The sequence below is a fragment of the Tachypleus tridentatus genome, unplaced genomic scaffold (assembly GCF_004210375.1).
Source record: "Tachypleus tridentatus isolate NWPU-2018 unplaced genomic scaffold, ASM421037v1 Hic_cluster_2, whole genome shotgun sequence".
Taxonomy (NCBI): Eukaryota; Metazoa; Arthropoda; class Merostomata; order Xiphosura; family Limulidae; genus Tachypleus; species Tachypleus tridentatus.
Genome location: NW_027467782.1, coordinates 59,356,054 through 59,381,738, shown reverse-complemented (window position 1 = coordinate 59,381,738; position 25,685 = coordinate 59,356,054). Strand labels below are relative to the sequence as shown.

At 32.4% G+C, this 25,685-nt stretch overlaps 1 pseudogene; it reads right to left on the bottom strand.

The window, feature by feature from the left end:
* Positions 1-399: 399 nt before the first annotated feature.
* Positions 400-24,067, bottom strand: LOC143242341 (metabotropic glutamate receptor 8-like; annotated as a pseudogene).
* Positions 24,068-25,685: the final 1,618 nt, after the last annotated feature.

The window sequence follows — 25,685 nt, the reverse complement described above, 5'->3', positions numbered from 1 at the left end:
TCACATTATATGTAACGATATACTAAGGCATTCAATACATAATTTAACGCGTGAACTGCACATTAGAAGTAGCGTTCGACTAGACATGTGTGGGTCATGAGTTCTTCATAACTATCATGTGTTGTTACTTTATGGAGGGAAAAAACAGTCCTGACATATTTTAAAGTAGCACCGTATCCGGTGTAGTGATACGTTGAAGGATTCAAATTATCACTCAAATAACACAATATGTACAATAAAAGAATTCTGCCATTAGAAAGAAGTGATCCCGAGCCAGTAGAGAATTGTTATGCATCACTTTTTCCAAGAATTTCCAACAAAAATGTTGTGCTCCATCCTAAGAAATTGTTTGTAGATTAAGTAATGGCTGTTTTTTTTATTAAACTACGTTTTAGCTCTGATAGTTTCTTCTTTCAACAAAGCCTGACTGAAGGTTAGCCTTAGCTTCAACTAAGAAAGGAAAGATGACTTTTTAACATTAACGATGCTTGAAAATGCAATCGTAAACTAGAATAACATTTTGGATCGGACTTTCCTCCTTAGATGGATATGGCATTTATGCAGGTTTATCGCCGATGTATTTTACTGTAACGTCAGACGATGAAAGTAGGTTATATCTTGAATTAATTATCTAATCATTTTTATTCTATCTCTGAATGAATTTTAAGGATCAAAGATTAAAATGATGTTGAATTATATTAACTCATGCTGCTCTCCTCAAGACTAGGAGACACTTCTCCGTTTGTTGTTGAGCGGAAGTCTGATGAGTCTGTAGCTGGTCTAGTTGTACCAATAACTGCTGCAGTAACTATGGAAGCTAAAGCAGCACTTGCACCGGACCTCTTGAAACGCATACTATGTCCAGAAGTACTGCCTTGAGTTCCTCCAGTTCTGACGTTTTTATAAGGTTGACAAAGACATATGTAGATCTTTGGTGTGAAGAGACAACCAAGAGCTACTGTAGCGCTGATACTGATACAGATACAGAGACTAGAGATTTGAACCTAAAGAGAGAAATCAAGATTTAGATAATGTAACTGTAAACAAAGAATGAAAATTAAAAAAATATGTATTTGAAAAAACCAAAATAAGTTACATTTTAAATCTTGTTATTCAAAGGAAAACTGGTTAGGAGGCAGACGGAAATATTCAAGCAAGATAGGGAGACTCAAGAGATTAAAATACACAAACGATTAAAAGTAGTTTATTTACAAGGCCAAATATAATAAATATGTAAAAGTATATGCAGTTAATAGTTCAAAATAAACAATAACACGTATATATATATATATATAAGAACCCAAGCAAGTCAAAGAATTTTAAGTTCTGTTTTGTGTGTAAATGAAAACAGAGCAACAACAGGAAATTTTGATGTCTAACGAAAGAGGAATTCTAATGATCCTATTTTGAACGGTTAAAATAAGAGGTATAAACATTTATACTTCAGTAGTCAGTTAAAGTGAATCCTAAAAATTAGATAATGTAAATTTTTACAAATGATTTTGATTAGTTAAGAATACTTTATTGTTTTAACTTTATTTGTTATTTATAATTTTTACATAAGTTCCCAAAAGAAGTTTCTAAATGCTTCGTTTACTATTTTTACATCATTTGCTACAAAGATAGAAACGTAGCAAGACTAGACTTGTTTTAAGTTAGGGCTTGTACAATAATTTTTATTATTTGTAATTCTGCCTCATAAGCTTTATAAAATTTCACTTACATGGATACCTTTATAACATTTCATTAACGTGGACACCTTTATAATATTTTGTTTTCATGCACATTTTCAAATAATTCATTTTACTATTACCATGGTAGCTGAGGGTAGTCATAAAGCTTTGGTACAAAGTTTCTCAAGCTATGTATTATTTAACATGAAAGCATGATTTAAATAATCAGTTTTCAGGAATACCTCAAACTTGTTAATATCTTATGTGATGAGGATATATTATTTATATATAGATACCGTTGTTGAACGAAAAAAAATGTAAACAACTCATGGAAACTAATTACTCAGTTCACTTTAAAAAACAGAAACTGTAACTGCCAATAATCATGCTGGTAATATTAGGTCCACAAAGGATTAATGTTTGAGAGTATTAACTTATAATACTCTTTACACAGTGAGTTTTGTGGATTGGTGCATAGCTAATCTTATCAAAATAAATTAGTTAATTAAGTAATAACCCTGAATAAATGTTAATGAAACAATGAATGATCTTGTTTGTTGGTCATTCTAATTTATTACAGACAAAGTTTTATTCCACTCGCAAATTTCAACACACACACAAAGTTTCGGATCAGTTTGTACAGAAGCAGATGAAAAGAAATTTTAAACAACTTACGAACCAGTTTCACTAAAGAAGATGTTTACGAAAACTTTTGATATTAATTAAAATTCTTCTTTATTTTTTATCTTTTATGTAAATTTTTTCTCACCCAGCGAAAGCCATGTACGGAATAGTTGAGTTTTCAGAAGTGAAAACGCTGTCGCATCGTCATTTTGAACAAAATGAAACTTTTTCAGAAAACAATAACACTAGTTCTGTCTTCTGGAAAGCCTAATACTAATCGATTTTAAAGAAAAGTTGAGAGAAAAGTGCCACATTGTCAAGAAAACGTTTTCAGTGGATTTGCAAGAAATTTAACATGAAAGGGACCAATTTTTCCGGAGAAATGCAAGGTTCTTTAATAAGTCTGCATATCTAAGACTAGCTGTAAGGCGGTTATATAAAACTCATGCACCCGTACTTGTGCAAAGTATTTCATTGTTGTCCAACTGTGAAAAAATTGCAAATGGAAAATGTATCAGAGTAATAAATACTGAATACTTTAGAGTACAGTAAAAACTAATGAATAGTGAAACAGAAAAAAAGCTGTGTAATCTAATATAATAAACCTAGATTTTTATATCTTGCGAGTTCTTAAAGTAGACACACAACTTTTTTCCGAAAAAAATCCTTTAGGATGTTAGAAATATTCAAAACTTTCCTGAACCTTCCTGGATGTATGAATACTTTTCTTTTAACTATATGATAACCAGGAAAACTACAAAAAATCGATGATTAATGAGAACATAATTGACAGTTATGTAAAGTTTTGGCACCTTTGTTTTCTTACTTTTTCTTCCATTTTTGGATTAATAATTTTGGTGCACTTTGTATTATATTGGTTATATATAAATATGCCTTTTAAAATCACAAAATATAATCGCCTGAAAGTTTGTTGCTTATTTATGTTACCACTTGTCATTTTTTGACTCTCTGGAAACATTAATTTTAAATTATGACACCTTGAATTTTATTATTGGTATGATACCATTCGTTGTTAGTCTTTTGATATTATTAACAGTTAAAGGAACTAATGTGAATATTTGAGCAATAATGTGTTTGCAAAACAACTTTCATAAAAACATTCTAAAATTACCTTATTATTTTTCAAAAATAATAAGATAAAATGAAGTTTTGTTAAGTAAGTGTTCCGATTCAGACGTAATAAATATTGTTCAATGTGATATATTTAAATTTTAAGTTTATTTTATTTTTATTTAATATTCAAGGTTAATATTAAACATTTTTCATTAGTAAGTATCTAAGCAATAAAGACAAACATTGGTATTTTTCTTTTTTTTATACAAACACTTGATATCAACTCCTTAGAGTTATTGACATTTAGTTTGATACATAAATCAATAATAAGCATTTAAAGCAATAGGTAAGAGTAAATCATTTGACAAAATTCTTTATAGATTATGTGCTATGAGGATATTTGAATAGCGTTTAACAAAAGATGGTTAAGGTGCAGCATCTAAGTTGATTCAAAGGGCTGAAGATTCAAAAATGTTTTAAATGACTGAAATTTTATTAAAGATCATTATATTGCTGGCAGCTAAGTAAGTAATGAACACTTAAGTACAATTAGTATTACCTTGAAGTCGTTATTTGTGCTAAAGTAGATAGGTATGAAAGCCAACCAGACAATGCAAGTTGAATACATAGTGAATCCAATGTACTTGGCTTCGTTGAAATTCTCAGGGATTCGACGTGTCTTGAAAGCATATACTGTACATAGTATTATCAAAAACTTGTTGTAGATGAGGGATACCCCCATTGAAATACTGGAAACGCCACATTGAAGGACAGCGGATGCTCTTGTGGGATAAGTTTCTCGCAGTTTGGGGGGTTCCACTATGAGCCAGGCAATAGCAAACACTAACTGAATTGAAACTAAGCCGAGGCAAATCAAGACCTGAGACCGTGGACTTGTATAGCTAGGTCTTTTGATACTGCGGATACCTCGATTAAATATCCTCGAGATTCGGTTTGTTTTCGTAAGTATAGCAGAATAACAAAGGCTGAGGCACAGCCCTAAGCCTACCCTCATAAGCGTACAAGTGGCGGTAGTGGGTTTGGATAATATTACAAAGCTCATGCAATAACTAAGCGCCAAGCCTAGGAGGAGTAAATAACACAGTTCCCGTCCAGATGCCATTATGACTGGAGTCCTGCTGAAATGCACAAAACGGCAAAAGTAAAAACGTGCAAACAATCCCTAATGCAGCAAAAGCTGCTGGAATAATAGTCCAGGGGCTGTCCCAGGTCATGAATTCGAGAGGGAGCTTAAAGCACCCTGCTTTATCTGGACGCGGCATGTAGCCTTCAAGGCAGTAAGAACACTCATTGTTGAAGATATATTCGTCTTCTCGACAGGCGACACACAACCAACAACAGGAACGTTGCTGAAATTGACGGATGTGACCTTTCAGACAAGGGTCACTACAGTTCGATGTTGGAACCGTTGCATTTGAATTCTTCCATTCTGTGAGTTTCAAGTTTAGACTGAGTCTGAAATAAATAATAACAGTAAAAATGACTGCATTATACTGATATACGTAAAATGTTTGATCATAGGGCAAAAATATTCAAACTAATGAGATAACTGTGACAATGCAATAAAACCTCTATGTTAATTTCTGTATTAAATGACAACACACGATATATTTATCTAGATAGTTAATTATTTTTTGTGGTTTTAATAAGTGCATTTGAATCTAATTGTCTCTTGACACATTGCGTATTAAGATAATTTAAAATTTAAACAAACTCACACTAGGTCCAAATCGCTTCTTGAAGGATATCTTGGTTAAATTAGTGTTCAAAAATATATATGAGTGGAAGCACATTATATAGTGAAAAAGTATCAGTGAAGTGTAATGCTTCACACTGAACAAGTTGAGCTGTGATCAGAAAAATATACGGAATAAGTTGAGCTGTGATCAAAAAAATGTTTTAATTTTGATTAGATACTTACTGACGCACTTCAAAAAAGCATTATTGGACCATTTTGTTACATGCTATAAATCTGACAGTTTTAACTGTAACAAAAGGCTTTTATACCGTTTTATGGACTACAACCGTTTCAGCTGCGTCTTACAATTTGCTTAACTCACACAGTGTTAATTATTTTTATAAATATTTGTCTGCTACACACGTAATATGACATGAAATAATGATAAACAAAACACGATTGCTGAAAAGTTACGAAAATAAGTGGAAATACGAAACGTGATACATTTAACTCAACACACATATAAATATATATGAGCAAAAGATAAATCAACAATTTGCAAGGCAGCTAAACAAGGAAATAACTACTGTTCTCTTCCCCTCGGTGGACTCAGCAGATAGCCCAATGTGGCTTTGCTATAAGAAAATACACACATACACACTACTATTCTTCATGTCTTAGCTAGAGATAGCTAGTTATTATTTGTGGATATAAAAGTCAAAATATGAAATGAAGAAATTCACAAGGCATAATATTTTATTAAATTGCAGAAGAGATAGACTATAACTGAATTACTTCAAGACAATATTGCCAGATAAGAAGTTATGGTATGCGGTTTTAATATATATATATATGTATAATGGATAAATTTATGAACCAAACGTGACATTTTGATGACTCAATGAAAATATATTAGGTGTACAAATTTCGTTAAAACATTTTATGGTTTACACCTCTTTTTTCTATGATAGCATTTCAGTTCTATCAATAAAGAGTGCCAACCCCAGTGGAATAGCAATGTGTCTACGAACTTACACCGTTGAAAACCAGGTTTCGATACATATGGTGGCAGAGCACAGATATATTCCATTGGGTAGCTTTGTGCTTAATTTCAAACAAACAAACAATAAAGAGTGAAGTACAGTGGTTAAATCCTTATTTATAATTACCATATAATATTAAGCAAGCAGTAAATTACAAAATTTTAAGGCATATTATTTACAGATTGTATAAGATGTACTTAACAATTAAAGAGTTTTCTTAAGATGGCAGCAGGTGGCATTTGACTTTGCTACTTGCATTACTACCGTACTTTTTTAAACAACAAACTACAAGTCGTACAGACAGGAAGTAATATTTTCTTTGTTTGTTTTTAAATTAAACGCAAAGCTACACGAGGGCTATTTACGCTAGCCGACCCTACTTCAGCAGTGTAAAAATAGAGGAAAGACAGCTTGTCACCACCACCCACTGTTAACTCTTGGGCTACTATTTTACCAACGAATAGTGAGATTGACCGTAACATAATAACACCTCCATGGCTGAAAGGGCGAGCTTATCTGGTGTGACGGGGATTCGAACCTGCGAATCTCAGATTACGAGTCGAGGGCCCTAACCACCTGGCCATGTCGGGCTAAAAAAGTTGAAACCAATGAATATCCACAGACTGCCAACCCTAATTTGGTAAACGGATACAAGAATATATTTATTATATGTAACTGTGTGCGCGTGTGTGTGTTAGATATATTTTTTACAGTTTCAGCAGTATTTTACCTTCCTTCGTTCCACTGTCCAACAGTTTTGTAATCGTACTTTTCTTCGGCCTGTTTTTGAAACTGGTAGATGTGGTAGCTTCCTGGAGCATCTCCGTCATGGTTAAAACGAACAACCATGTCCCCTCCCTGCTGGCCTTTAAAAGAGAACAAAGGTAACAGAGAGTTATCCTTCGTTATTTCACATGTTGAGCTTGAAAAAAACAACAATGGTAAACTGTTATCTTTTGTTAATTCGCATATTGACCTTTAAAAATAAGAATGGTTCTAGACAGTTTTTCTTTATTATTTCCCAGAATTATTAAAAAATGTAGGTATACCTCCATTATGATACGTTTTTAAATAAAACAGATCGACGAGAAGATTGAATTGGACACGGAGGACAAACGATAATGATATGCACTCAATATTCAGACTAATTTGAAAAAAATATTCTGCACAGAAGTACTTCTTAAGGAGAAGTTATGAGACTTAAAATATTCTGCACAGAAGTACTTCTTAGGGAGAAGTTATGAGACTTAAAATATTCTGCACAGAAGTACTTCTTAATATAATATTGTTTTCATAGTACAATAATTTATTTGTAGATGGTTTGTTTTGTTTTGTTTTTTTGAATTTCGCATAAAGCTACTCAAGGGCTATCTGTGCTAGCCGTCCCTAATTTAGCAGTGTAAGACTAGAGGGAAGGCAGCTAGCCATCACCACCCACCGCCAACTCTTGGGCTACTCTTTTACCAACGAATAGTGGGATTGGCCGTCACATTATAACGCCCCCACGGCTGAAAGGGCGAGCATGTTTAGCGCGATGGGGATGCGAACCCGCGATCCTCAGATTACGAGTCGCACGCCTTAACACGCTTGGCCATGCCGGGCCCTTTTTGTAGATGGAAAATACTTGACACTTTCTCGTGAACTTTCATGACAGTTTAGAATATAAAATCAATTTAGAGAAGAAAACCCATACAGCATAACTTATACTTGTTCGATACAAATTACATTTGAAGCTTATAGGCAGGAATGGTTAAGGATGTATTTAATGCGTAACATAAATTTATTTTCTTATAGAAGTAAAAACTGACTCTTCGTACGTTTCAAACTTGTGACTCTTCTCAGCGAGCATATATTTTAATGAACTTAGCTTTCTGAACTATAGAAAGCTGTATCTTTCTATTTTCATTTCACTAATTGGTAAGAACAAAAGTTTTACAATAAAGAAATAAAAGGTTTAACAAGCCAATTGGAGTAGTCCAAGAGTCTTTTCAAATTTCTATTTCTGGCTTTTCACCAACAAGAACTCTAATATTCGATAGAACTCTGCAAGTTTGTATGACTAAATTATGTTCTCCGTTTTTGGTTTTCCTTCTTCAAACAATACGGATCTGATGTGATCAATTTAGTGTCATTTAAAAGCATTTCAAATATTTTCAACCAGTGTATTCCGATCTATATACAATAAAAATGGTGTCTCGACATTTCGCAGCCGCAATTTCGCACCCGACTCTTGGCAGCCAACAATTTGACAGCCGAGCTCGTTAGCAGCGGACAATTTTGCACCCAGGAAAATTGGCAGCGGATGATTACCCAGCCGACTATTTACATCAACTATGATACTAATAACATTATATATGATGAAAACTGTGATATTAATAATTCTATTAATATCACAGTTTTTATCGCTCGATAATATTTTAATATCATAGTTTTCATCACTCGATAATGTTATTCGTATTATAGTTTTCATCACTCGATAATATTATTCGTATTATAGTTTTCATCACTTCATAATGTTATTAACATCATAGTTTTCATGCTACATAATTTATAATCAATCCAATGTTTCTATGATTTGTTGTTAACACACTGTTTAAAACAATTACGAGAATGTCGATGAACGTTTGTATTTTTGTTTGTGGTTGAATGGGCTGTGATAGCTACACCGCTAATGTCGAACCTCAATATACAGGGTGTTCGGAAAGTCACTGTGCAGTTTTGTCTGTTAATAAATATACAAGTGCACAGTAACTTTCCGAACATCCTGTAGCACAAAGCTACTGAATGAGCTATCTATGGTGTGTCCACTGCCATTGTTGAACCCCATTATTAGAAGTATGAGCACTAAGATTTACCAGTGAACCACTTAGGGCAGGTTAGATGATACCTTGAAATCATGTTATGTTTGGAGGATAATTATCAGCATGTGAACTAGTCTCTCTGTTTCTTTCTCATCAACTCAGGTATTGTGATAAACTCAGTATTATTCTGTAACATGTATCTTGTCGCTTAAACATTTGTGAAATACATAATGATAGAAATGAAATTAAAATACATCGTTAAAAGTTAAAAATTTTGAACATGTGAAAATGAAGGAAATGAACACCTAAGTTCTATTGTGATGTTGGCTGCCAAGAGTCGGGTGCGAAATTGCGGCTGCGAAATGTCGTAGAACCAATAAAAATATTTATAATGAAAAAGATTTTATTTACATTGATTTTTTCTAATATTCTTATGTATTTGTTTGTTGTTAAGCATAAAATTATACACTGCCCATTACAGAAATCGAAGCCAGATTCTCAGAGATATAAGACTTACCGCGGACCTACTAGGTTTTTGTGTGTTTTTTATAGCAAAGCCACGTGGAGCTATCTGCTGAGTTCACCGAGGTGAATCGAACCCCTGATTTTAGCATTGTAAATCCATAGACTTACCACTATACCAGCGGAGGACGAGCTAGTAGGGAGCTCCAATATATAAGGAAATATGCAGACTAATGAACGATGATATAACACGATATTGGAAGCGTTAGTTAACATAATAATATATTTTTATGTTATGAGCTGCTCTATTTGTAATATAGTAATTCAATCAATTTTAATGTCACAATTAGTGCTTTTTTTCACTGATAATAAATATAAAAACATAAATAGGACAAGAAGCATTACTAACTATATTGCAGGCCCTTCAAGCGGCGCGGCATGGCCAAGTGTGTTAAGGCGTTCAACTCGTAATCCGAGGTTTGCGGGTTCAAATCCCTGTCGCACTAAAGTGTTGTGAAAATAAAAAATTCTATATTTTGTTATAATATATGTTAAATCAAATGAAAAATGTTTAAAGTTGATGAGAAATATAACATCGACTACTTAAAAGCTTTCAAATATCACATTTGTGTAGAAATGGAAGTTAAATTAAAGCCAGATTAATTAAGCCCGACCTAGCAACGTTTAAATTTAATAATTTGAAATTTCATTAAATTTTCTTAATGAACGAAAACAAACAATCTTTACTTCTATAACAGGTAAAGCAGAACGACTCAACTATTTTTAATTCAGACCGGTGTGCTAGAAGCCTCATATTCCCTTTTGTATATTACAATTTAATAATGAGGACAACTAAGTAGCAGTTCGAGCTAGAAACGTGCAATGTGATGTAAAAAATGCTAATATTAAATATTTTAACTCTGATTAGAAACAAGTGTAAAAATATACGTTAGTGTATGAGTTGTAATATAGTAAAAAGAGCAAAGGAAAGCAAACTGGCAGACTTGAGTACCTGACAATCTCACAGCTGTAAATAATTCTTATTTTACTGCCAAAGGACGTTAAGAAATAACCTTATGGAGCCTAAATCTATCAATGTCGCACCTAGTTGATATATATATTTATACACACACACACAGCAAATCTTTCACGGCGCCTTCAGGCAAAAAGAAAAACCTAACAGTTCCGTTTATTAAATAGGTCCAACCAATTAAATACCTAATAAGTATTTATGTTCTAATAACTTAGTAACCGTTTGAAAGAATAATACACGTAAACTGAAAGTAAAAACACAATTTTATTTTATTTTAAATAACCAAAATTATTAATGTGGGGTATGCGCTTGTTGTGCACTTCACAGCTTCTCAAACCTTGGAATCAGATTGGACACCGCCACCCTCATTTCCTGTTCCAGATTGATTTTCGCGTGGTACTTGCTTTTCATCACAGCAACCGTCAAAAATCCAGCTTTGCAGCTATATGATGTTGCAAATAAAACTAGAATTCGCTGAGCTTTAGTACTTAGCAGCGGATATTCATCTTTACTCATAGTCAAAACTCAGTTAGTTCCATGCTGCCAGATTTTGTTTTTTGCCAGGTCTTGTGAAAAGACAGCTCAACAATATTTTGTTCTTCTGCAGAGGTAAATTCAGCTCAACATTTACACGGGAGAGCTATAGTAGTACAACAAAGAAGTGTGCTCAGATCCCATATTTTCACATAGTTTTGTAAACAAACCTCGCCTTCTGTGGCCGAGTTTCTATAAAGTTCACCACATTCAATATACTTTCCAGGACTAGGTTCAGTGGAGGACTCAGGTGCTTTGACGCAAGAGCTTTCCTGTGAATTATGCAGTGGTTCCACAGTGCATTAAGAGCTTTATTTCGTATGAATGCTTGCAACCCTCCATAACAGCCTGATGTAGCGCGATTACCATTGGTACAGATGCCAACGCACTTAGTCCAGTCTAAGTTGTTTTCACACATAAAAGCGTCAAGGACCTCAATCAAGTCTTGAGCCTTTGAACCTGCAATGATACTTTTACCAAAAAAAAAAGGCCTTCCACAATTTTGTCACGAACCGTGTGTAGCAAATCAAATGAGCATTCGTGTTACTATCTGTCGCCTCATCTAGCTGTAACCGGAATTCCTTCTCTTTCATTTTTCAATTAGCTGATCGTTGAGGTCTTCGGCCATGTATTGGATTCTACAACTAATAGTATTGTTGGATAAAGGAACCTTTGAAAGCAGCCTTGCCGCAGATTCACCAATCATAATGTTCACCATATCTACTGCAGCCGGTTAGATCAGTTCTTCTGCGATGGTGTGAGGCATTTTACATTTCTCGATTCTATGTATTACCTTGTAGGATGCTAATAAAGCATTGCTTGGTATTGATGCTTGTTTAAAAAATGTACCTTTTTGTTCTTTAAATTATTTTAACTTTCTGGTAAAATAACCACGGGATTAACTAGCCATGTTAGGATGATTGGTCTGTAAGGGGCGCTTTAGTTTACTTGGAAGCATGCACTCTGGAGCCAAAACTTTAGATATAATACACACTGCAGACACTCTTCATGATTGATATCATCACAACTTTTCCACTAGTCTGTGGTTCGCTATCCTTTTCTTCACTACCACACTTCTTATTAATATGAAAAAAAATATTTCCATTTTTATGCACAAGGACTAAAAATCAACAAAATAATTCACTGAACTTCGTTAGACCTCGCAGACACTTGATCACAACACCATTCAGTTATTTCTATTACTAACGGACCTGGAGAGACGAAATATATTTATATACAAAATCTAATAAATGAGAAAATTCGAGAAGTTACTGGCGTAACCGAAAGTACAAGTAAACAAAATCATATTTCAAACATTCGAAAACGTCTTCGAAAGGAATATAGCGCGATCTAATGTGAACTACTTCGAGTTAGTAGTTAACGGGATGTCTGATAGATGTCTGTGTTTCTGTGTTTCCCTCAAAAATTTGAAATATTTCGCGGCGTTCCTGTGAGTTTGCTGCGGCGCCGTGACACACAATTTGGGAACCATTGGTCTATGTAAGCTTATATTCATATACTATTTAAAAACACAGTGATAAATATGAATTTTCTCAATAGATGACACTACAAACTACAAAAACAACAAACAAACTGGATACATTGGGACATACTTAATCTGTGTGGTTAATACAAGTAAGTATAAAAAAAAACAACATTTTGTAAGCATTAAAACTCTCAGATTCATCCGTTGCTTAACGATTTCACAAATTGTATACACATTCCTTGTTTTACCAGCATTGCAAGATAAAACTAAATATATGGAAATGATTAAAAAGTTATACTAACATACTAACTTGTTTGTGAAAGGAAGCTTTGGCAGAATTCTAATCTGATTTATAATTTTATATATCTGCTATTTAGACTTTCCTCAAGTAATTTACAAAGACAGCATTACAGAGATGAATCTCACTGTTGTTTCTTCGGAAAGTGGTTGTGAACAACTTATTATTGTATCTATATTGTATGTACATATATAACATATATAAGGATAGTATGAACACCAATTGCTTTCTGTGTAACATAATCTTATTTTATCAAATTTTATAAATAATACTTTTTGTTTTGCTTGCTGAAATACTGGTAACAACTGTAACTCTTATGGTAATGTTAAAGCGATGTTCAAATTTGTAAATAAAATATTCCACGTAGGAGCTGTATCAAAACTAATTCCGTTAGTTACATATTATCGAGTTTAATATATGTAGACAGAACATGACTGTATGTTTCAGGGGTCAGATATATTAAAACTGTGCTAAAAGAACAAAAAAATAATTATTAAGAACTTGACAATAAATACTAAGATTCACTATCGTTTGGAAAATTGTGGACGTTTTAAGCACACACTTACGACCTTTTTCTGTATAACATATGTACATCTTGTAAAAACACAGTTGGAGTGAACTTTGTGCCATATAAAGTGAAGCTAATTTGATCTTTATCATAAAGGTATTAAAATACCTGAGCAAACTTGAAATCAGCTTTCATTTTATAATGAGTATGTACAAACAATTAAAACAATAACTATAACTTGGTGAAGTAGTTCGAATAGTTACATTATAACTCTTAGTGGAGAACGTTTAACTGTAATTGTTTTGAGGAAGGCGTGCCTTATTGTTAAAATTTACTTTACTTTAAAAGGCATGCGATAAACTTGTTATCCTTCACCAGAATAGCAATCATAATAATAATCAGCTTAAAATAAAAGGCAGTGTTTGGTAAGTTGGTATTACTTATATATATGAAGCTTTGTTTACCATACTTGTACTGAAAGAGGTACGTTTGTACTGTCTAGACAATCACAGCTCAAGACTTGTGGAAATGTTAATCTACCTATACATTCACGCGCGTAGCAGAGTCTGTTCTACATAGATTCGAGTTGTGAATACTCACACAATGTCAACATGTTAACGTAATAAGGGTTCAATATTTTATTTTATTTAAAAACATATAGGCCTTTTCTCGCATGATTTGGAAAATACAAAGAGCTGCATAAAATGCGAAGTGAATGCCTGTTGATTAGTTAAAGAAAATTGAACACAAATCTATATCCCTCAGGGCACAGCGGTATGTCTGCGGACTTACAAAGCTAGAATTCGAGTTTTAATATCAGTGGTGAGCAGAACACAGATAATCCATTGTGTAGCTTTGTGCTTAACTTCAAAGAAGAGCAAAGAAATGCAAATATATATTTAGGACACGTGTCAGTTGAAACCTTTTTATTAGACCCTCAACGTCCTACGTTGTCTTTCATAAATAATCCTGTTATAGTTTTTACAGTTAACCGTATAAAAAGGTTCAGATCTAAGATGCAGCTTAAAAACTAAAATATTCTGAATTTCAAAGTATAACGTGTTTCACTTTCACATTTCTATGTGATATTTTGCTGAATTTAGGAGCCAATCGAAATAACTTTCTGACCCATAATTTTAAATACGATGTTTCCAAGTTTTAATACAATTCACGACTTATAAAATGAAGAAAAAAGTACGAACAACTATTTATAATAACTTCTTGTAATTTCTAGTTATTACATATAAAAAAATCAAAGTGAAATAAGACTCCGACGATGTCTTTCAGTAGATTGATAAAATTAATACTCTTTCTATAGTTTTTAAAGATGTGAATGAAACATATCCGTACCACATATAAGTTGATAAAGATTTTACAAGTTTGGGATACAAATTTATATGACGTATGGCAACATTTTTACTATGAAAACATATTAAGTAAAGTTTCTTTACCTCTTCAAAAAATGAAATACCATAATTGAATTTGACAACAATCTACACAATAAAGAAAGGTAAAAACATTTGCAAAAAATCTCTATATTATACACTAGAAGATGAAAAATATGACTTTTTTACACGGTAAATACTTTACAAACTATTATAGTTAATATTAAAATAAGATGGAAACAAAATATTAAAAGCATATTCTGAAACCTGGAGATTGTGACTGTGTAATTATTAATAAATATCCATTATAAAAGGAAGACGTAACATTTACTGCTTGTAAAGTGTAAATTACAGTATTAGAGATCGTGTAACCATTACACAATCTATACAGTGGTCAATAGTAGAGACACATACATGCTCATTAAATTTAGAGTAGAAGTTAGAGTACAGTGAGGAAAGCCTATATACTATAAATTGTTAGAAATATATTTCTATAATGGAAAATATTAAAGAAGCAAATTTAAAAGCTAAGACAATAGCATCTGTAATTAGGAAAAATGTCAGATAACGTACGACATTCTAAAAGAAAAAATATGGATATCAAGCATGATTTATACACTATAGGTAACACGGAGAAACATTCTGAAGACAAGACAGTCTGTATACATGATATACAAAACTTTCCTGAAGGCATTCTATACACGTGTTGTATATAAGTATTCTAAAACAATCTATACACGTGATATACAAAAGTATCCTGAAGACAATCTATACAAGTGATATAAAGAAGTATCATGAAGACAGCCTATACTCGCAAAGAAAATATAAGTATGCTGAAGATGATTTATACATGTGATATAAAGAAATATCATGAAGAGATCTATAGACGTATTATATAGAAGTATCTTAATCAGAACTCACACATGCTTATATATCTTTAAGACAGCCTAAAGACATTAGAACATTGCTGTCAATAAACTGAACTTTACCTCGATTTGTTTATTTCTAACGGCAGTTTCTTACTAAGTTTTACTCACTGTAGGCACAAATATACATCTTAAACATTAAGAACGAGTTTTATTGCTGAAAGAAAGCCATATAAAGTCTGAAAGTCTGAGCTTGAAAATCTTGTTTAATATACTTATATCAATTTTAACAAAAACACCATATTTAGTTAATGATTTAACAGGTGTTTTTACGATGTTGTAATGAAATAAATTAAAAGTGTACCTACTTTTAAACGACACATTTCGAATATACTCTAAAAGTTCCTTTCCAGGGGGCGCTGGAAACATGCTCTCACATCCCAAAAAATACTCACAGCGTTCTTTCATCATGTTGTGTAGTGCATGCGCCATGGCGTATACAGCATCAATTACAAACGGCACTAATCCTTCCTGTTCGTATTTATCCAATGATTCGGTCCCTATTCACAAAATTACAAAATTCTGAGTTATGAAAGAATTAATCACATCATTATTTTTGAATCAAGACAACTTAACAATTATAACAACATATCATTGAGTTTCATATAGTTTCGTTATGAATGACTACGGAGGAAAAAGATTTTAAGTCACGTCTCTTCATTTGTTAATTAGTTAGTGTGATACAAAGGGTCGTAAACGTTATGGCTATACAAAGACTATCCAAACCAACACAGGCGATGTAAAGTCGTGGTAGGACGGAATATATTAGAACTCCATTTTCACTTTGTATGGCGTTACGCGTGTAATGTAATGCCATCTAAAATTGATAATTTTTGGGAAGAGTATGTAAGAGCCCTTTCTAACACAAAATTATTCATATAGTCACGCAGATCGTAAAGATGTCTTCACATCGGGAATTTAGGACTTCCAAAATAGAGATATCCTTTGTATTTAATGACATTGAGCAACAAATGAATTTGGTTCAACTTGTGGAAACAGAATCATTCAGAAAAATTACGTACAACAAGTCGTATTTCAGCTAAGTGTTACATCTTGAGATAGACGGGAATCCGCAAACTCTAAGTTCAGTAGCAAAAGCCGTCTACTTGTTCCAGCTAACAGTTCACGCTATGATAAAGAATTATCCCTGCCCAGGAACAAGGTCAACGGGGTATGATTTCACGAACATAAATCTTCCTGTCATATCTCCCATTACAATGTTACATACCTCAAGTTGATAGAGGATCAAACTGGTATTCTTTTTATTTCATACGAACCTACGACGACGCCTATAGGTTTCAGTGCGATCAGGATGTTGTATTGGGCACAGGGAAACTTTCGTCTTCTTGTAATGGAGGAGTTATAAAAAGTATGCAGGAAGTAGAGATGTGATTTTGACATAATAGCCTTACGACAGAGCTTTTTGCAATGGAAAGCAGTTGCAGGTGACACTGTTAAAATATACGAACGTCAGATAGAGTATTATTGGATGCGGTGCCATAGACTATAACGACGTAGTGAGATTTCAAAATACTTTTATCGCAATAGACTTAACCCTTTGTAGATCAACAAGCTGAAAACAGCAAGCCCTTTACAAATGCGTAATAATACATGAAAACTGAATTAATATTCGAAAGTTAATTAATTTTTAAATTAATAAAACCACGAGTTTATGGGTAATGGATGCTCTTAAACTTTTAAAGCAAATGTTAAATACGATTGGAAAACTTAGCTTTCAGACGGGGGAAGAAAACTTTCCAAATTTTTAGAGGTTGAATTTAAATGTCTCACGTTTATACATTATCAGATAAATGGTAGTTGGATATTTTAATCAACCAATAGAAACAAGGGTGTTTTAGTATTACATTTATCAAATTATTTTAAGTAGAATGACACACATTGTTCCTATTATTTTAGACCCTAAAATCTTTAAGCAAATTCTAAGGGCGCCTGAAACCGTTAACTTTTTCGTGCGAAAAATTAATCATACAAAACTTTGAAAACATTATTAGGGTTATAGAGTCAAAAGATCTGGAAATACCGAACTCAATAAGGATTAGGTAACCTAATGAACCAAACAATGCAATATAAACACAGTGGACTTTATAAAGCTGGATAAGGATAAGTTGTTTATATGGCTTCTTGTAGTGCTTCAAAACTATAAATAATACAGCCAATGTTTAACGCAAGTTCTCTTAAATTAACTTAATTTTTTCAATGAATAGGTTTAAACATACCAAATGCGGTACTAATAACACTAATGAAAACACATAAGGTTAGCAGCAGTGTGAAGTTTTATTTATTCTAGTTCCATATAGTTACCAGAAAAAGGAAGATAAAACATGGTCGCTGAAATAAAGATCTCAATTCTATTCTATATAGCAAACCTTTGCGTTTGTAAAATTACAAACTTTCATTATTTTATATTACAAACGTAAAACAAGGTAGTTACAGAATGCTAAAACTAACATCAAAAGGATGTGGGAAAAGTTTGAGAAAACATTTGTCATACCAGTTCTGTGGAACGTGGTATACTGATGTTGTTTCTACTCACCTGTACAAGTTCTGTGAAACGTGATATACTGATGTTGTTTCTACTCACCTGTACAAGTTCTGTGGAACGTGGTATACTGATGTTTCTACTCACCTGTACAAATTCTGTGGAACGTGGTATACTGATGTCGTTTTACTCACCTGTACAAGAGCCAATATCCATGTAATCGTTGTCAAATTTGCAATTAAAATGCTGCTCCCAGAATGGTTTAAACCACGGATTCCTTTTGTTCGTTTGTGGCCCCAAAGAACTGAAGTATCTATTAAAGTCTTAGAAAATGAAGAAAAAAAATGTAATAAATAAGTTCACTAGTATTTCCTCTACATCCGCCACTTTATACAAGATATTTACATACACTCTTTTATGTAAAACACCTTAACCCTAGGCAGATGCACGTAAGAATTATACCAATTCTACGTGCCAAATGGACCTCTCGTAAAACGCAATTTATATCTATAAAACAGCATGTTTTAAGATGTCTCTTGGTACAGCTCACCTTAATTTTTAAACAAGGAATGCAAACTATACAGCAAACTACCCTGGTAGATCATTTATGCGAGATAATTGTAAGCAAATTATTCCCGAGTTTCTAAATGCGTTAGCTATTACTAACCTATCAAATTTCAAGAAAACTAACTACTCAAGTAGTTTTCATATATATATGATCTGTTTACTGACGGTCTTGGTTCTTTTCTTCTTCGTATTCCATCATGAAGGGTTGGCATTGACAAATTATATTGCATCTGTCTATTGAATGTTAAAGCGCGGTCCCTAGGGAGAACGCCTCTTGAAAGAACTTGGCACTAAAGACTTCATTTATTGCCTGAAGTATTTTTATCCCAGTGACAAAAGGATTAAACGTGCAGAGTAACAACGGAGATGGTGGTATGCTTTCCATAATCGATTTACCAGGTTATATTTTGACGTCAGTTTGTAAACAATAATCACAAGTTATTTGCTATTGCTGGAACAAAGATAATGGGAATTAAACGACTATGAGTTTCAGAAACAACTGCAATTACTATGTCTAGGAGATGAGTTACGATAAACATTTTATGAATGATTTTAATATAAATGTGATTCATTGCAGTTGGAACTATACCATATTCAGCTACTGAAGAAAAAGGACAGCGAAAAACTGTTTATAACAGACGTTTCCATGCATATATTTAAGTGTATTTTAATTTATTTTTCTTGAAAAAATTAGTATAGTTGAAACTTGTTGGAAGTTCCTTTAAGACATGTTACTCAAACACGCATTGGACAGGTTTATAGGCTTAAACAAATAAAATTTGAAAGTAAACACTGTGATTGAGAAAATTGTTAAACTTACTTTCTTTTTAGAACAGGATACCTTGTTCTAAGTATAAACACTATTATCCTATCATGTTCGTACATAATGTATGGAATATTATTTTGAGATTCAAATGACTTGCTTTTTTTCAGTGTTTTAAAGAAATCTTGAAATAGCAAGATGTCCTTTACCTTTTATTTCCTTCCTTTTTGGTAAAATTGTAATAGCGCCCTCTGCTGCCACTTCTTGGTACCTGACTGGATGCACTTTAGCTCCCCAGCTATCACTTCCTATCCACTGAAAGTGACCTATTTTACCAGCATCTATTGTAGCCGCAAGTAGTTTTCTATTAGAAAATACACACACACACACGCATATATATATTGATAAATAGGTGGATAAAAATTAAGATGATTGACAGATAGAAAAACAGATAGATAAACGTTATAGAAAGAATCTCGGATAAGCAATATTTTATACTAACTACTCAACCATGATACAGGTAGCCTTAACCCTATTTTATGTTACACATTAAAAAGTATGAAACTCGCCACACAAATCCACTTTTACCTACAGTTATCTTCGTCCACAAACAATACCACACCACGAGCACGAGGTTTGGTGCTCAGGTTTTCAACAATTCGACTAAAATCTCCTGGTTTTGAGTTTCGAGATATTTTTTTCGGACACAGCAATGCATATTCCTGAATAATAGAAAATAAATTGCTTTAACTATTGGTAGCACCAAATTAATCATACTATCAATTTGAAAATTCATACTGTGCATAAAATCTGGTTACTTGGTATAAAATAATGTAGTGATCAGATATTTTATAAAGGAAACAGGTAGGACAGTATACTTTTACTGATGTTACATAGAAGTAAATATCCATGCATTACAGTATGGTAGATATACATGTATTTACATCATATCACTCTTGATATTTGCCATTTAGAGTGACCTTGAAAATAAAAAATACTTGTTAAAACAAAATTAAAATTTTCAATTCGGTAATTTTAACTTTTTTAATGGTTAACATTTATATAAGAAGTTTAAAGTGGTTAATTAGAGTAGCATAGTTTATAAATACCTCAAAAGTAATTAGAAAACTTCTGTAACATATAAATAGCGTTTGATATTATCATTGAATACCTATATATCTACATCAATCCTATATTGAAAATAACGTTTAGTTGTGATTCTTTGAAAATGTTCTATTTTGTCTTGATTTGAATTTCGCGCAGAGCTACACGAGGGCTATCTGCGCTAGCCGTCCCTAACTTAGACGTGTAAGACTAAAGGGAAGGCAGCTAATCACCACCACCCACCCCCAACTCTTGGACTACTCTTTTACCAACAAATAGTGGGATTGACGGTCACATTATAACGTCCACATGGCTGAAAGGGCGAGCATGTTTGGTATGATGGGGATTCGAACCTGCGACTCTCAGATTACTAGTCGAGTGCCTTAATCACCTTGCCATGATGGGTCTTGAAAATGTTCGAAGACATAACTTTTCTATACGTAATAAACATTACATTTGCAGAGATTCATTCATTAGACAACATGTATTTGATGACCAAAATAGATTACGAACAATATCTCGACACTTACTGTAAGCTTGAAACTACAGTACGTTTATAAAAATAGTATGGTTGAGGAAACTTCCAACACACATATCACCTATCATTTAACCTTATGTATTTTTTCCGGTCGTGTATAAGAGGATTTAGTGTTTGAAAGAAAAGAAGAAAAATGATCCTTCAGATTTCAAAGAAGATGCAACTAAAGGAAAAAAAAAACGTGTATCGACATAGAATAGCCTAAGTGATTGAGAAACTGACTCTCAGAAAATAAATTAGTTTTCTGTTTATTACTATTTTTTTGTTATAACAAAATCAAAATCTTGTTGAGTAGTCTTTGTAGAAATTCACTCTACTATTCACTTCATACAAACAATACATGAATAGTTTATAAATGATGTAATGACACGTTTTTTAAAGTAAGAAAAACAGGAAGTAACTGTTTGTTGTTACTTTAATATGTTTTATAAAACAGTTAAAATATGCGAGCTCATACACATTATTTACATGCATAAATATACACTAAAATACGTTTTTTGAAAATACTCCTATATCACTGGAGAGGTTTATCATATATTATCTAGTTTCAATCTTTGTATCTTCATAAAGTCTTTAAAAATCAGAATGGTATCAAGTTCCAAAGTGTTGTTTATATCTTGTTACAGTAGTATATGCCAACAACGTAAAAAAAAAGGTAAAATATTATATTCACGAAAGTACTACATTTTATGAATATTTAACAATTATTATTTCAGAGTTGATTAACAGTATTAGTTTAGAAAATTATGAGTTTAGATGTAATCTGGAATATTGTGAATAAACGTTGAAACGCTTGGACAAATCAGAATTCAGACACTGTAGAAAATCTAACTAAATGGTTAAAAGTTCATTTCCAATTAATTATTTTCGTATAATATTAAGTAAGTGGTAATTGAATGATTTAATCAAATAACACAATATTGGTGTTTGTTGTTTTAATACAATATTAAATAAACGATTTAAAATAAAAAGAAATGTTTTATTCCTCTTAATTTTACTGTTTGATTATTTTGTTATATAGCAAAATACATAAAAAAGTTATGAAAACTGTGGTTGTTTAAAGCTTTTACATTTCTCTAAAAACAAATATTAAATATATAAATTAACAAAAGAAACAATATGAGAATCATAAAATATTAGTTGTGGTAAATACTGCACTTAGTAACGCTATATCATAAGATGAACCTAATAACGCTGAATAAATATAACATACGTGATTAATGTGTGGCACAGTAGTATGTCTGTGGACTTACAACACTAGAATCCGTGTTTTAGTACTCTTGGTAAATAGAGCACAGATGGCCCCTTGTGTAGCTTTGTGCTTAACTACAAACAAACAGACCAAAGTTTGGGTGACACAATAAACGTGGCACAAGTGAGAGATGTGACGAACAGTAAACTCAATAAGATTAACTTATACAATGAGCTTAGCCAAAGCTGGATCAACTGAGGGTGTCTAGTAAGTCATAAAATCATAATAAATAATGATTAATACTGATTTACAAAGGCTGGAACTCATTATAAATTTGGTTAGTCAAAACAAACAAAATGAAACTAGAAAAGCTAAGTAAACACAACGAATTAAGTAATGCCAAATCACAGAAAGAACATTTCAAAGTTGGATAAAATAACATTGATAGATGACTGGATAACCATGTAGTGATTTTAGGTTAGGTGGATAGAACAGTAAACTTGAGAATATTGGACAACACGATGAAATGTTTAGATTATATAACACAATGCACCAAATAAATTTAGAAAATATAATGAAATTAGCTGGTTAACTAACTCAGTAATATTAAACATAAAATGACATTAGTAGACTGGATATCACAATGATATCAAGCTAAACTTACCTTACAATAATATATATAAATATTTAACATTAGAAGTATACGGTTGGATAAGACTGTTACATATATGGCAGCCAAGAAAATAATGACGAAATATACAATTATAATTATTTATGTTGGTTAACTTACGTTACTAAATAGAAAAAGATTTAGCATAACCTTTGAGACATTTTGAATTTTAATATAGTTTCAAAGAAAAAACAGCGTTTTACAAAGAAAGCATTTTAATATTAATTTTTTATTCTTTTGTGCCTTTGTACCTTTTTGGAAGAAGACGCTACCTAGTTATAGCTTTGTTATAATTGATTTCAGTTACATATCGTAATAGTTACTGTCTCCCGACTGTCCATTTCCCCTGATCTAAGATCAGATAATATTCTATAACTTTTGTTCTTCCTTCCCGATTTAGAATTAAATTATAATATATACTATCGTCCATTTCAATCATTCTGTTTGATCCGAGATCTATAGTTTATGCACTATCGTCTTAATTGAAAACCACTTTATAATATATTGTCTTTCACTTCGTCCATTTTTTGTGATCGAAAATAAGATGGTATTTAAAACAATATTATTTTATATACTGCCTCTCAGTTCATTCCTTCTGGGCCTGGCATGGTCAGGTGGTTAGAGCGTTCGACTCATAATCTGAAAGTAACAGTTTCGAATCCCCGTCACTTCAAATATGCTCGTTCTTTCAGTTGTGGGGGCGTTATAAAGTTCGCTCAATTCCACTACTCGTTGGTAAGAGAGTAGCCCAAGAGTTGGCGGTGGGTTGTGTGATGACTAGTTGCCTTCTCTCTAGTATTACATTGCTAAATTAGGGACGGCTAGCGCAGATTGCCCTCGTGTAGCTTTGCGCGAAATTCAAAAACAAACAAACATTATTTTTTTAGAAAAAGAATTGCTCTCTCTTTCTGGGACTATAAAAACATTTTATGTCAGTTTTAAACATTACCTGCTTTTTGAGCTAACATCTTGAAATACTCTATGCCTTTTTCTCCGTAGTCACCATCAACAGCAACTGTAGACACATAATTCCAACCCAGCTTGAGTATGACGTCAACCATAGCCTGAGCCTGGAAGTTATCAGGTGGAACAACTCGTGAAAAATAGCCAAATCTTGCTTTATCGCTGAGTTCAGTACTAGTAGAGGCGTAACTTATCTGTGGAATCTGTAAAAATATAGAATACATTTGCTAAAATAATCTATGAATTTATTTTGTTTCTATTTTGTTAAACGCAAAGTAACACAATGGGACATCTATACCGTGCCCATTACGATAAATCTAAATTTGGAATTTAAGGATATAAGCCTTCAAGCTTACCTCTGACCTACCGTTGGATTGATGGTTGAGAAAATAGCCATAAACGAATCGTTTGGCTGCTTATGAATAATAATCATAATAATATATTCAATATGTGCTAATAAGTGTCCATAACAGCATCCAATATGTGCCATTATGTGTTTTCTACAACATCTAATGTGTATTGATAAGTGTCCACTACAGCATTCAGTGCGTTACTATTAAATGTTTGTTAAATCATACAATATATGCTAATTAGTGTCCACTACAACAGCCGATATCTATTATTAAATATTCACCATATGTACTATTGAGATTCATCTATAACTTATATTTCATTCAATTATCCGCAACATTATATAACATATTAACAACATGCTGTGATAAAATATCCAAGTAATGTCTAGAAACTTATCATTGAGTACATAGTCTGAAATGTATAAGATGTGAAGTATTTAGGCTTCAATGTGAATTTTATTCAGAAACACGCATTTCTGTATCCTCTTATTTTTGTCAGCTACAGAAGAAGAAAGGACTTAATTGTGCGTGTATTTGCTTGCTGTTTAAAATTATTGATATTACATGCTATTCCATGTGAACACATCAATTACGTTTAAAGTTTATACGTCAACTGCTATTTGTATATAAATTCTATTTGTAATATCCAAACGTTGAGAGTGATGAACAAGTAGTAGATCACAAAAAATTGCTTCTAATTTATTTTGTCTAAACTTATATATAATCAATTTTAAAACTAAATTATCATTTTATTTTTTCTATATGTTTACCATTCATCGTCCAAACTTCAAATTACTGGAAGATTAAGAAAAACTGCGATACACAATAGCTAAGCTGTTCGAATGAATTAGAAAAAAAATCAGTTTACATTTATTCAACAATAGAGGTGCCACAGAAGCGCTTGAAATATTTTATTAATGTTATTTCTCCGAAAGTGAGCAAAAGGTGGCTGGAAGGTTCACTTGTTTTAACCAGTAGTACGCTGTCAGTCAGTCAGTCAGTAGACACTAAAGTAATGTTACATAAGAGACACTTAACGTTGCAATTTGTACTTTTGTGAGGTCAGTAAAACATGCGCATGCCATGAACCACGAGAAGAATTATGCATTATGTGGGGTACAACAAAACATTAACTTAAAAAGCAAGAAACGAAAATATTTGTTACTATTAATTTTGGTTTTACTTATTCTTAAAACAGAAGTATATTTAGTACACGATGTAAGTGAAAACGTAACGTTTAAAATGAAGCTTTAAGCTTATTACTAGATTTTTCATTTTGAGTAATAATTGTGATGAGATGCTTCAAAAACTATACTGTAGAATTTAAAAAGTGATTAATGATATATAGATATATTATGCATAAATTCATATATTTAATAAGCTCAAACAGTAAATGTCGTAAAATTTTCTTTTCCAAACAGCTCCTTTAATATTAATTCAAAAAATGTCTATCCAATCACTTCCTAATTCTGAGTAATGCACGATCCCA